Below are 12,887 nucleotides of genomic sequence, written 5' to 3' on the forward strand. Positions count from 1 at the left end.
ATGTCGGAGCTCCCAGCCATGTCATCAGGCTATTTCTGCGACTGGTTTGGAACAACTGGTTTTTATCTGCCTTTCTCAGAGCCTATTACGACAAGTCTATTAGCAGCTCTGGGCTCCCCATTTTGTAAAGCTTCCATTAAGTGAAACCAGCTAAAAAATCGCTAGTAGGTGCCTTTAGCAAAGTAGGGAGGTAATTATCTCATTTACAGATAACTACGTGCATTTCATTTTTCAAAGCACAAAGAGAAAACTAGGTCTAAATGACACTTTTTCGTACTCATTAAATTCACTAGAGAAATATCAAATTAGGAGTTCTCAGTACAAATGCCATCATGAACTCTGACAGCAGCTATCAACAACAGGGACATTTCGGGGAAATGTCTTCACGCCCGAAGTGGAAATCAAGGAAGAGTCTTGAGAGCTTGAAAAAGGTTTGTTGTTGTTGGTGTTGTTTGCTCTGTCTTGTTTTTTAATGTGTGTTTTGTTTTTTTTTTTTTTTTAGTTTACTGTTTCATTCCCGTCATCCAAACCCCTGAGCTATACTTCTAAATGACTGGCTTATCCGTGAGCATGCCAGGCACACACAGTTCAGAAAACTGGAGAGTCCACGCAAGCCAGGTGGCCCTGGGCAGCCAAGGGAGGCCAGCGTCACCAGGACAGATGACTTAGCTGTGCACTAAGCATACAGACAGAGGGAGATCAGAGAGACAGCTAAATACCATTCAGCTAACATGGTGGTCAACACAAAGAAGGATGTGGCCAACTCCCTGGAGAGGGAGAATCCAGAATTCACAGAGGAGGAGGGGTGCATTAGCCGGGTCTTGAAGGATGAATAGGAGTTCATCATCTGCATGGAGAAGGTTAGGGAAGGGCACCCTAGGGAGGGCTCATACCCAGAGGGCACTGAGGCTTCATTGTGCTCTTGGAATGAGAGAAGATATCTGGAGGGAAGTGTCCAGTTGAGGAGATCATTGTAAGTACAATGATTGTAAGTAGAACTGTTTCAGAAAGCCTCGTAGCCTGGCCCCTATTGTTGATAACAACAAAAAGCAGTAAACTATAAAAACGCTCGTCACGAAAGAGGTGACTGAATAAACAAGGGTACATACCAATAGTGGGATCAAACATAGAACAACAAAAATGCTTGGAGAAGTATTTTAAAAGCAAGAACCAAAATGGTAGAGACAGATTGTCTCAAATATGTAACATCACATGCACAGGAGGCAGAAAGTATTCCACACGCTAGCAGAGGCTGGCCCTGGATGGAAGGGAAGGGTCTTTCTCTTCTCCCTTCTCCATATATTTCGTTTTTCAATAACTAACTTGTTGCTGTGATTTTTAAAAAGGTGAAAAAAACTGCACAGTAAGTAAGCCCTAGGTAGAGCATAGAATTCAGAAGGAACACAAGAAATTCATACATTTTTCTCCACATTTCAATGGCCCACCCCTGACAAATTTACTTTAGGAAAGTAGGCCAGTATCTGAACGCACTTCAAATCTAGAAACAAGGTTTTATAACTTACTGAGTATCTACTGAGATTCCATAATCACAAAGATTGGGGGAAAAGTTTTTTTTCTGACTCATTGGAGCTGAATTTTGGCCCCCATCTTCCATACCTCATCACCACCCTTGTCCAAAGGGCTTGGAAGGACACCATTTTGGGACAACCTAGTTACAGCAATGGGAGACAGTACCCTTGAAATAATGCGGCACTCCACCATGAGGACATCCCTCCCAAAGGGTCCAAGAGCTTCTGGCCATCATCCTGACGACCACGGGGGTGGGGCATTATTGACACTTTAAGCATCCTAGAGCCCTACACAAAGAGGCACATTGTTTTGTATTATGTATTCATTGAGGTCCCGTCCACTATGTATGGGGTTTCCTTTTAGCACGCTGTATACAGCAGGCAGGACTGCTGTGCGGAAAAGCAGGCCTGTAAAACCCAACTGACTGATAATGATTCATCACCATTTTTAGGGTCCGTTGCACAAACTATTTTGACAGTTGAAGCTCATAAATTAACGAGCAAGCCCAAAGTGACAGAATGAAGAAGATGTTGTGGCCACTTCAATTTAACCACCGGGTGATCACTCAGAAACTCGGGGCACAGAAGGTGCAGAAGGCTGCCTCCCTCTTTTGTTCCTGCTTAGCTAGAAGATAAATGTCTGAAACTAAGGACCCCGGGCACTCAATAATAAAAACCTTTTAGAGAGGAGAGCCTTGCACTAGTTAAAAGAAACCTGTTCCATTTTTCTGGGGGGAAGAATGGAAGTAAGTTTTCCTGATGGCAGACATCAAGCCCTTTTATTGAGACTAACAAGTTCAAATCCGTGAAAGAAGGGGACGAGAGGAAGAAAAAAGGAGAAAGGGAGAAGAGAGAAGGAAGAAAGGAAACAAAACTCGCAGAACCGCAACTTAGAGCAGTGGGAGAAACTTGAGAAATTAAAGCAAATGAGCCCTCGGAACATGCATTCAGAGACACCACGCACCTTCTAAGGTGTTCACAAGATGAATAAGAAAATCTCTAGCTCCAAGTCCCCAAGCAAGCTATTACAGGCCTTCACAGCACTGTGTTTGCTCAAAACAAATAGTGGCTGCCGTGTTTTAATCCCTAGAAAGAAGGAAACTCGTAGGTGAGTGTGATGCTTAGATCCTAAAAGGATTTTAGATGTGTACATATATGTCATGGAACACAGCGCCCCCAAAATGGACTTTGGTTCACATCCAAGTCATTCTGGCCAAAGACAAGCGATGGTTTAAGAGACTTCTCTTCCCAGAGGGGCGGTGAACGGTAGAATCAATTAGAAATAGTCACAAGTTGGGGCGCCTGGGTGGCTCGGTCGGTTAAGCATCCGACTTCGGCTCAGGTCATGATCTCACGGTCCGTGGGTTCGAGCCCCGCGTCGGGCTCTGTGCTGACAGCTCGGAGCCTGGAGCCTGCTTCCGATTCTGTGTCTCCCTCTCTCTCTGCCCCTCCCCTGTTCATGCTCTGTCTCTCTCTGTCTCAAAAATAAATAAACGTTAAAAAAAAATAAAAAAAAAAAAAAAGAAATAGTCACAAGTTAGATAGGAACACCCATTTCATAATTGAGGAAAATGTACTCCTTCTCCTTCTCCTTAGGAAAGTAATCCCCTGGGGGGGGGGGGGAGTAGTGAATTGGATTGCTCAGGTACAAATGGCACCCTTCCAGCTGAGTAGACATCACCCCGTATTTCAGTCCGAGCAACTTTTAAATTACTTGGGAGAATTCATGGAATGTTTTTCAGTTTGACAGCTGTCAGGCCAAAAAGCATGCTGCTATGTAGGAAGCAAACCCTCCAAAGATTTATTTTTTTAATGGATTGGAAATTAAAAGAACTTTAACATGCCCTTTCGAGAGCCAGCCTGGGGATCGGACTATGCTACAAGGAGACCTTTCCTTACAAGTGCTGAAAATTGGGGCTGACAGGGCAGGTCAGAGGCACTCAGATCGTGTCTCCATGAAGCCAAAACAAGTGTCTGAAAGGGAAAGATACAATCAAGCCACTGGGCTATTTTGTCTACACAATACTGAAATGCCAGTTTGGCCCGATATCTTCCACCAACCCTGACGTCAAAGAAAGAGAACCAGAAAGGACCACCAAAGAGATAACCCAGTACAAAGGAGGAAGCCAAGGCATAGAATGCGGTAGGGGAGGACTTGCCCAGAGTCCATGACCAAGGAAGTGACAGTTGAACAGGGTCAGATCCTGGGTACCAATAATCTCAGAAGGATTCCTCAAACCTACAGGCAGTGACCCCAAGTTTGGCATTTTCATGGAGAAGGGGGGGTGCTGTTGAGTTGTCAGATTTAGCAAATAAAAATGCATCTGGTTAAATTTTAAGTCAGATAAACAATAAATACTTTTATTTTTTTTAGTATGGGTATATCCCATATGGTATTTGAGACATACTAAAAAAAAAATGTATTTGTTGAGTATCTGAAATTCAAATTTAACAGGGCATCCTGGAGACATACCTTGGGGACAGGGACATCTCACCTCCCCATCCTACCGCAGGCGAAAACCATGGCAGTCACGGAGCAGGCCCTAGGTGGATGAAGGTCCGTGACCTGAGCTGGTAGATAAAGTCACTGGGCTCAGACGGCAGCCTAACAGATCTAGTTTGGAGCCAAAGAGGAACAACCTGCTAAAAACGCAAAATTCCTTAAGTTCTAGAAGGCTTTGATGGAAGGAAGGGAGCAATAGTATGTGAAGAAGTCATGTGAGCCGGGCGCTTTCTACAAAGCTTCCCACTTAATCTTCCTCTCCATCCCTCAAGTCGCCTTCCACGGTTTACAGACAAGCACCTTGCTGAGTAGTGGGAACAGGGCTGCTGCCAGACCACGTTAACGACAGCAGCCGGCCCCTCGGGAACGTCACTGCCTGTGCCAGGCACTGTTCCAGGCACTGTGTCCATTTATCCTGGTTACTCTTCTCAACAGCCCTGTCATTTGAATAGATTGGTCTCATTGTCCAACGTAGAAACTGCAGCACACAACAGGGAAGACACTCGCGCAGAGCCACACAGCCAGGACTTACCCAGCCGTCGGATCCATGGTGTCCCTGCTACAAGCCTCCATCACGCAGCCCTGTGGCCTCCACCAGCGCTCAGCATCCCGAGACCCGCTTGGTCTTTGCAGTTCAGGCAAACGCAGCCACGCCCCAGCCACAGCTCCGAGCAGAATGCAAAACCAAAATCCGCTGCCCTAGCTGAAGGCTCCTGCCTCCAGGCCAGCCCCGCCTGCTCCTCTCTTCCCTGCCCTTGTAAGACAGTGACAACTGTCCTCGATTAGAAGCCAGCTGTGAGGCAAAAGCCCTGGGGGAGAGCCGGGGTGTGGTGGTGTTAAGGCTGCAAAATACTACCTCCCAACAGCAGAACATAATCTCTCTTTTTCCTGTCTTCCGCCCTGAAAATGAAGACTCATGTTCGTGGAGATTTTGACCTAACTGCAATAAATCATAATGTCCACTTGATGGGCATTACCCTTTAATTATTGTGTTCCTAGAACAAATAAACCATTCTCCTATAGGAGCAAAAAGAAAGTGCTTCGTGCCTCTGATGTCTGCAAATCATTTCTGCCAAACTTGACTTCTGCTTGTATTTAGAAATGCCTGGCTAAGAAATCACAGTTAGCAAGAATGCCCGCAGGCCTCATTAATTCCCAGTGATAATTCAGCCGAAAACAGCAGACACTCCTTGAGGACCCACGTGCCAAGCACCCTGCCTGAACCTGGCAGCGAACAGGGGCTCAGCCCAGGGCCCTGGACGAGTACCATTTGCAGAGGGCACGACAGGGCTCTCGGAAATGATTCTTGGCCTCGGCTTCCAAAAGCGCGGGAGTTCATCGCTAAACTCTGCGGTCAGATGGCTGCGTTCACAGTCCGGTGCTCCCATCACCAGGTCGCGTACGTGAGTTTCTCGCCTCCCCTAAAGCAGTATCTCTCATTCCACCCTTATAACACGGATCGAGTGGCCAATAAATGTTAACCAAGAAATCAACCAAGAAATAATCCTTTTTCTGGCCTCTACCTTCCATTGCGCTATGAATTCGAAACCCTATCCAAAGATGAAAAATCAGAGCTTACAAGTGACCCAACGGAAACCATCCAACCTTAACCAAAAACTTTATTCCGCGGAATTAAAGCTATTGTGTAAAGGAGCAAGACCTATAAAAATAGCACTAGACAGACCTATGAGAACATTTCTTATACGACATCAGAAAATATACCCATTTCTGCATAAGAAATTATCACTAAGAGATTATAATGTATTTGTGTTGCTTTGTAATACGTTCTTTTCATTAAATGCAGTAAGGGGATGCCACCCTGTCCATCCCAGGTCTGGATCAAAGACCTCAGATCTGAGACAGATCTAAGACCGGCCACTCACAGCGGTGTTCCTGCCCTGGGGTGGAGCCAATGAGAGCGCGGCCCCAGAACTTAGAGTCGCCTTAACGCCCCCTCCCCAGGATCACCCACGCCCACCTGATACCCCTTCCCTGAGGGCTGGGTGTGGAGCCCACTCCCTAGTCCATCCCCGGAGTGACACCACAGATGAACGCCACAGGTATCAGAACACCTGTCACACAGCTGGAGCCCCCGCTAACCTGCCCTTCCTGGCCAGGAGATCCCAGGCACAGAATCTTCCTTCCCCCTCCTCAAGTGCTCACCCGCCTCATTTGTAGAATTGGACCGTCCACCAGATGTCTGTGTTAGTTTCACTTACACCAAAGAAATCTAGTCCAGAAGGCTGAAATCAGAGCGTCAGCAGGACGGTGCTCCCTCTGGAGGCTCTAAGAAGTCCATTTCTTGCCTCTTCCTGCCTCTGTGGCCCCTGGCCTTCCTTGGCTTATGGCCACATCACTCCAATCTCTGCCTGTTTTCACATTGCCTTCTGCTCTCCTCTGTCCCCTCCCATAAAGACACTTGTGATTGCATGGAGGGCCCGCCCGGATAACCCAGGATAATCTCTTCCCATCTCAAGGTCCTTATCTGTATCTGGAAAGCCCCCTTTTCAGCCCCCACTTGTTTGGATGGCTACCATCAAGAAGACAAGAGAATAAATGTTGGCGAGGGTGTGGAGCAAATGGAATCCTTCCTTGTGCACTATTGGTGGGAATGTAAATTAGTACAGAAACTATGGAAAATAGTATGGAGGGTCCTCAAAAAAATGAAAATAAAACTACCACATGATCCAGCTATCCCATTTCTGGGTATCCATCTAGAGAAAATGAAATCACTGTCCCAAAGAGACATCTGTATCTCCATGTTCATTCCAGCACTATTTACAATAGCCAAGAAGTGGAAGGCAACCTAAGTGTCCATCCATGGATAAATGGATAAAGAAAACGTGGTCTATTTATACAATGGAATACGACTCAGCCAGAAAAAAAGTGAAGGAACTCCCATCGTTCGCGCCAACACGGATGGACCCTGAGGGCATTATGCTAAATCAGAGAAAGACAAATACTGCACAATCTCGCTTATGTGAGGACTCTTAAAAAAACAAAGAGAAACAGAGAACGGATTGGTGGTCGCCAGAGGATAGTGGTGGGAGAAATGAGTGAAGGTGGTCAAAAGGTACAAACTTCCCATTTCTAAGTTCTGGGGATGTAACGTACGACATGGTGACTATAGCTGACAAATATTGTGTATTTGAAAGTTGCTAAGAGTAGGTCTTAAAAGTTCTTACCACAGGGGAAAAATTTTTGTACTGTTGGAGGTGATGGATGTTAACTACATTTATAGCAATCATATCACAATATATACATCTATCAAATCATTATGTTGTACACTTAAACTTATACAATGCTATATCTCAATGAAAATGGGGGGTGGGAGGGAGAAAGAGAGAGACCCTTTTGCCTTGACAAGTAAATTCACAGGTTCCAGCGATGAGGACACGGTATCTTTAGGGGGCGCTATTCAGCCTACTACGGTGTCTGTCCTCTCAGGGTCCCAAGGAGAGGAGATGTCTCCTCTTCCTCTGATTAGCCGCCTCTGCGTTCATGGTTCCCCTGTGATGCCGTGTAAAGCAAAACTTCCCCAAGTGATCGTTAACCACGTGGATGCTGGCACAGTCACAACCCACAGCTCAGACACCCACAACACGGCTGTCCAGAACTCCAGAACCAGGCTGCAACCCCCACCCCACCTGCCAGAGAGTTGAGAGGAATTCAGTGGACCTTCAGACCCCAGAGGAAAGCAGATGCCTCCTTTTGCCTTAAGCGGTGAGCTGTCTCATCGACACCACCTTATGGACCCTCAGAGGTCCTCCTGAGAAGGCGGGAGCTGTTCTTACCTACATTTTACAGACAAGGAAAAATGTAACAGGCTGGCCTAACAAGCTGAACTAGATTGCTCCAGAGTCTGGACTAGAACCCTAATGCTAGAGAAGGAGGCCAAAGGGGTGCTGTCTTTGGAGAAGGGATATTCTGAAGCTCTGCAGAAAACCCTCCCCTCTCCTTTCCCCCCCAGTGTTTCTCTCTGGGAAGGATTTCGCCTCTGGAATGTTTCCCAAACTGTGGCTTGACAAATCATTCCAGAAAGAAGAAACCCTGTTCAGAAGCCAAAAAGGGGCCAGATGAGGAAACAGGTACTTCTGTGGTCCTCCCTGCACCAATTCCACCCCTCCTGGCCTGGGGGGCCAGGGGCTCGTGAGTCTCCTTAACGGAGCCAGGGAGCCTTCCCAGCGGCCCTGCAGCTCCTGGCCTTGCCCCTGCCACCCTCTTTGAAGGACCCGAAACCTGTGTGAGGCTGGTCCCCAGGGGGAAGGATGGACCCCTTCTCCTCCTTCTCTGTTTAAGAACCTGCATTTGGAGCCAGCCCACCCTGAGCCCCTCCCCCGCCCAGACGGGGCATGAGAAACCCTTCAAGCTCATCTCACAGAAGGACCTCACCCCTTAGCCCAACTTGGGTTGGCTTCTAAATGGGAAGGAAGTGAACTGTGTGTTGAATGGGGGGGGGGGGGGGTCCTGGAATACTGGAAAGCTAATCTCAATTTTTTTTTAATTACTCAAAGCCGGTGTGTTGTTCCTAGTAGTCTAACGGATTTCCGTCTTCCACCTTTCAGGTTTGGCTCTTTAAACTTAACCTCCAGTCCTCCCCCAACCAGAGGCTCCTTGCAGTGTCCCCAGGCTCTGGGCCTGACTGCAGATTCTACAATCCACATCCTCGCAGCTCTCCTGCTCCCTCCCACCCACCAGCCCCTTCCCTGCCGGCAGCCAGCCAGCCACGTAATTGCCAAAGGAAAGGCAGCTTGTTTGCCGCCTCATCCAGGAATGATTAAAGGTAGAAGTTTTTCAGGCATTAGCGACAGAAAGAGTATAGTTAAAGCTGCTTTAAAAAGGGAGAGGCGTATAAAGAGATGGTACTCAAAGCACTATTAAAAGCATCATGCTTGTTAAAACCAGTAAAAAGGCTGGGAATAGGCGAGGGAAAGGCAGCTTCCTCTCCAATTACGGCGAGGGGCACACACCTTGAAGGTCTCTTTGAATTGTGGCCGCCAGCCCCTGCCCCCCCCTTCCCCTGCCGCCCCCTCGCCCCCCTCCGCAGGGCCATTCATCGGTACATTAGGGAGGAGGCAGAGGGTGACAATGCTCCCCCAAGTTCACTTCTCGCTTGTTACAGGCGACCCATTTAGAGCTGAATGACTATGTTCAGAGACAGCTCTAAATGACACCCTCCACCTCTTCACGAAGCCACTTGGTTTTGTCTTTTTTTTTTTTTTTTTGTATCCTGGAGATATAATTGATAAACCGAACGCCCGTCCACCTTAAAGCGGGGCGCCTCCCTCGCCACCTGGTTAAAATTCCTCCTCCTTTTCCCACCTCCCTACATCCATTTTGCTCTGTGCTGTTTAAACAATACTTCATCAAATGCAGCCTGGAGCAAATAAGAAAGCTCAGTAGAGTAAATAAAAAGTCAAAAAAAAAATCACCGGCTGGAGGGTAAGTACTTTTATTCCTGTACTTTCATTGCCTGGGGAATTATTATTCCATTGCCCTATCTGGGAGGGAGGGAGGGCCGAGGAGGGCTGTGTTATTCACAAAATGGATTGCTTCTCTCCCTTTTCACTCCTCTGGCTCTCGAGAGCCCACTGATTACAACCAAGTGTGGCCATCCATTCCGTCTTATTGACAAAGGTCCTTAATTACCGCGGCAGCAGTAATACCTGCTATTAAATTCTGCTAAACAGAGGCCACAAATTAGCTGTGGATCTCAGGCACCTTTTGTGTGTAATTACGGGCAGTGGGATTGACGGGGAGGCCAGATAACTGACCCCAGCCAGAGCAGTGGGGAAACCTTTGTTTATCACCTGCGGTGGGGGCCAAAATGTGAAATTAAAAGCTCTCCATCAGCTGAAGGCCTTCGGAAGGCCCAGGGGAAGAAGAAGAAGAAGGAAAAAAAAAAAAGGCAACAGGCCGAGCAAACTGTGCTTCCCGGTATTTATAAGCATTTTGCTTGACTGCAATTTCCACTGACAGCTGATTAACCAAAAGCTCTGCTAATTCTGTAGGTTTCAGTGATGCAAAGTCCAAACCGGCAAGAATTTAGGCCACGTTTTAAGGTATATTCTATATTTCACAAAGGCCTTTAACCTGCATTTAAGAGCCTGTTTAATGCAATTGCGAACCATAAACACCTGTCACTTACATTCTGAACTTTTCACATTGCTCCTTCTGGAGACCCTGGATTAATGAAAACCATTCCAAATACGGTAGCTCTCATCTGCAGCCCGCCCGATTTATAAATTCAATCCTGCTGCCTACTTGGTGTTTCATTGAAGGCAATTACTTTGGGGGAAATTTCATTTAAATATATTCAACTTTCCTTTCCATTAAGGCAGAGGTAGGGTTAGCTGCCCTGAGCTTGCAGCTCACAGTGAGTGGTCAGGCTGCAATAACTTAACACAAAACACTTAACATCAAGATAATTAAATCTCATTAAGGTTTTAATCACTCTGAATGGAGGCTATTAAAATTCATGGAGTTCGTGGCTCACTACAGACAATGGGCCCTGGGCCCTGAATGAGTCTGGAAAGTCCATGTCTAGGTAGACATGTCTCAGGAAACAAGTAACTGAGGGCAGTGAAGATTTTCCTCCAACAACCCAGAGGCAATAACCAGTTCTTGGACAGAGGGGCCGGGGGCCCCTCAAAGATGGGGTGCCCCAATCCCAGCCAAGTATTTAACTGGCTCTGTCCCCCCACTAGCCCTCCATACCTCTTGTTGGTGCCCAATGTCCCTGCCACTCATGCAATCCCGGAGATCTTTAGATGGATGTCACTTGGTCCCATGCCTGCCTTGCACAGGTGAGGTAGAATTTGAAGCCAAAGGTAATAAACACCTCCTTGCTCTGGTCTGAACTCAAACACTGCCTCCTCTGGGAAGCCTTTGCTGACTCTAGGCCAACTTAGATGTTCTCACTCAGCACAGAGGAGAGAAGGCTCCTCTAAAGTCATTATCTTATTACCCAGTAATTATTTGTTTCCCATAACATTTTTCCCATAACACACTGAATCCCATGGAGGAAGAGACAATGTCTTTCTCATATTTGGGCTTCTAGTCTATGTAACCATGGGTGTTTAATAATGACAGATGGATAGATGGACAGATGGACAGCAGATGGATGAATGGATGGATGGACAGATGATGAATGGACAGGTGGATAGATGTTTGGATGGATGGATGGATAGACAGATGAACAGATGTTTGGACGGGATGGATGGATGTTTGGATGGGCTAGATGGCCAAATGGATGACTGGATGGACAGATGGATGGCTGGATGGACAAACAGATGCATAGTTGGATGAATGCACAGGTATGAATGCATGTTTGGATGGATGGATGGATGGATGGATGGATGGATGGATGGACAGATGGGTGATTGGGAAGATATATTAATGGTTGAATAGACAAATGGATGGATGGATAGATAGATAAATGAATGGGAAGCTAAACAGTTGAATACAAATGACCTGGGGTCACAATGAAGCAAAGTCCAGGCCTCTTGACTCCATTCCTTCTTTCCCTCTGCCTATTGTTCTTTCTTTCACACATATAGCTCAGCTCAATCTCTTTCCTTGGACTGAAGTAACCTTGGATTGCTCTTCCTATTCATACCAAGTCCTCAGATCCATTCCAGAGGCACTCCCATAGATTCTTCTTTCCATCATGATAATGGATTTTCACTCATTCCTTCACACACTCTCATTGCTTCATTCATCGACTCAGCAACTCTTCTGATAGGAAGGGTGCCCTTTGTGGAAGATCCAGAGGTCCCAGTCTCTGCCCTGATATTTCAGTCTAGGGAACTAACCTAAACATCTGGCAGAAGAGGCCAGAGTGAGGGTAACAACTTGGCTAGTAACAGGATGAAATCTACCCCCTTTCCTTCCACAGCATGATGGGGCCCCACCAGATCCTCTGGTCCAATTGCTTCCATGCAAAATGGTGACTAACTGAAAATGCCCCCTTCTGAATCTATTCTTTCATTCATTCATCTCACCAACGAATCTCCTCTTACCAGGCAAGATGCCTCCTCCAACATGTATACCAAGCAACAATTGGAGAAAGTTTACCATTCAACATGGAAAATGCTGAAAAAGAGGTAAAAATATGGAGGGCATGCACTGGGACCCAGGAGAGCAACGTTTGAGGATAGATAGGAATTTGCTAGACAGAGATGAAAACACAAGTAGAGGGCCACATCAAGCTGGAAAAGCTAAGTGAGTTTGCACAAAGCCATACAGCCATCACAGGATAAAGCTCAAAACCAGTGGACTAGGAGCCCTGGCAGAGCTGTCCTTGGCCCCCTGTGTGGTCCCACAAGTCAAGGGTTAATTGCATGGTCTCTGATGGGAAGGGTGTCACAGGCCCAAGGAAGAACTATAGGCAAAAGCTGGAAGAAATGGAAGAGCTTGGGGCATCTTGGCTGCCAGACGGGGAGGGTGGAAGAGAAGAAGGCCGTCAGGTCCTCTTCAGGGGGCCCTGAATGCCAGGCCTGGGGATTGGACTTGATTCTCACCAAAGAGTTCTTCAGCAGGGGAGTGATATGATCAGGTCTCTGTTCAGAAACCTTGGGAGTTTTCATTTCAACCTGTTCATTTAGCATGATGGAGAGAAGTCAAAGGAAAGAAACCAGGTAGGAGTTAACAAGGCTAGAGAAGATTTCCAAAAACTCTTCTTCAAAGGAAGGGTTAAACCACTCCATACCTAATAAGACACACACTGACAGGTTCAAGAGGACAAGGCAGCAACAGGAAACACCAAAACTTTTTCTCTTTATGAAATGAGTCACCTGTGAACTGTCACTCTTGTTAGCACACAAGCTGAGATAATCTCGTACCAGAGCAGATAT

Source organism: Panthera onca, chromosome D2, assembly GCF_046562875.1.
Source record: "Panthera onca isolate mPanOnc1 chromosome D2, mPanOnc1 haplotype 2, whole genome shotgun sequence".
Classification (NCBI taxonomy): domain Eukaryota; kingdom Metazoa; phylum Chordata; class Mammalia; order Carnivora; family Felidae; genus Panthera; species Panthera onca.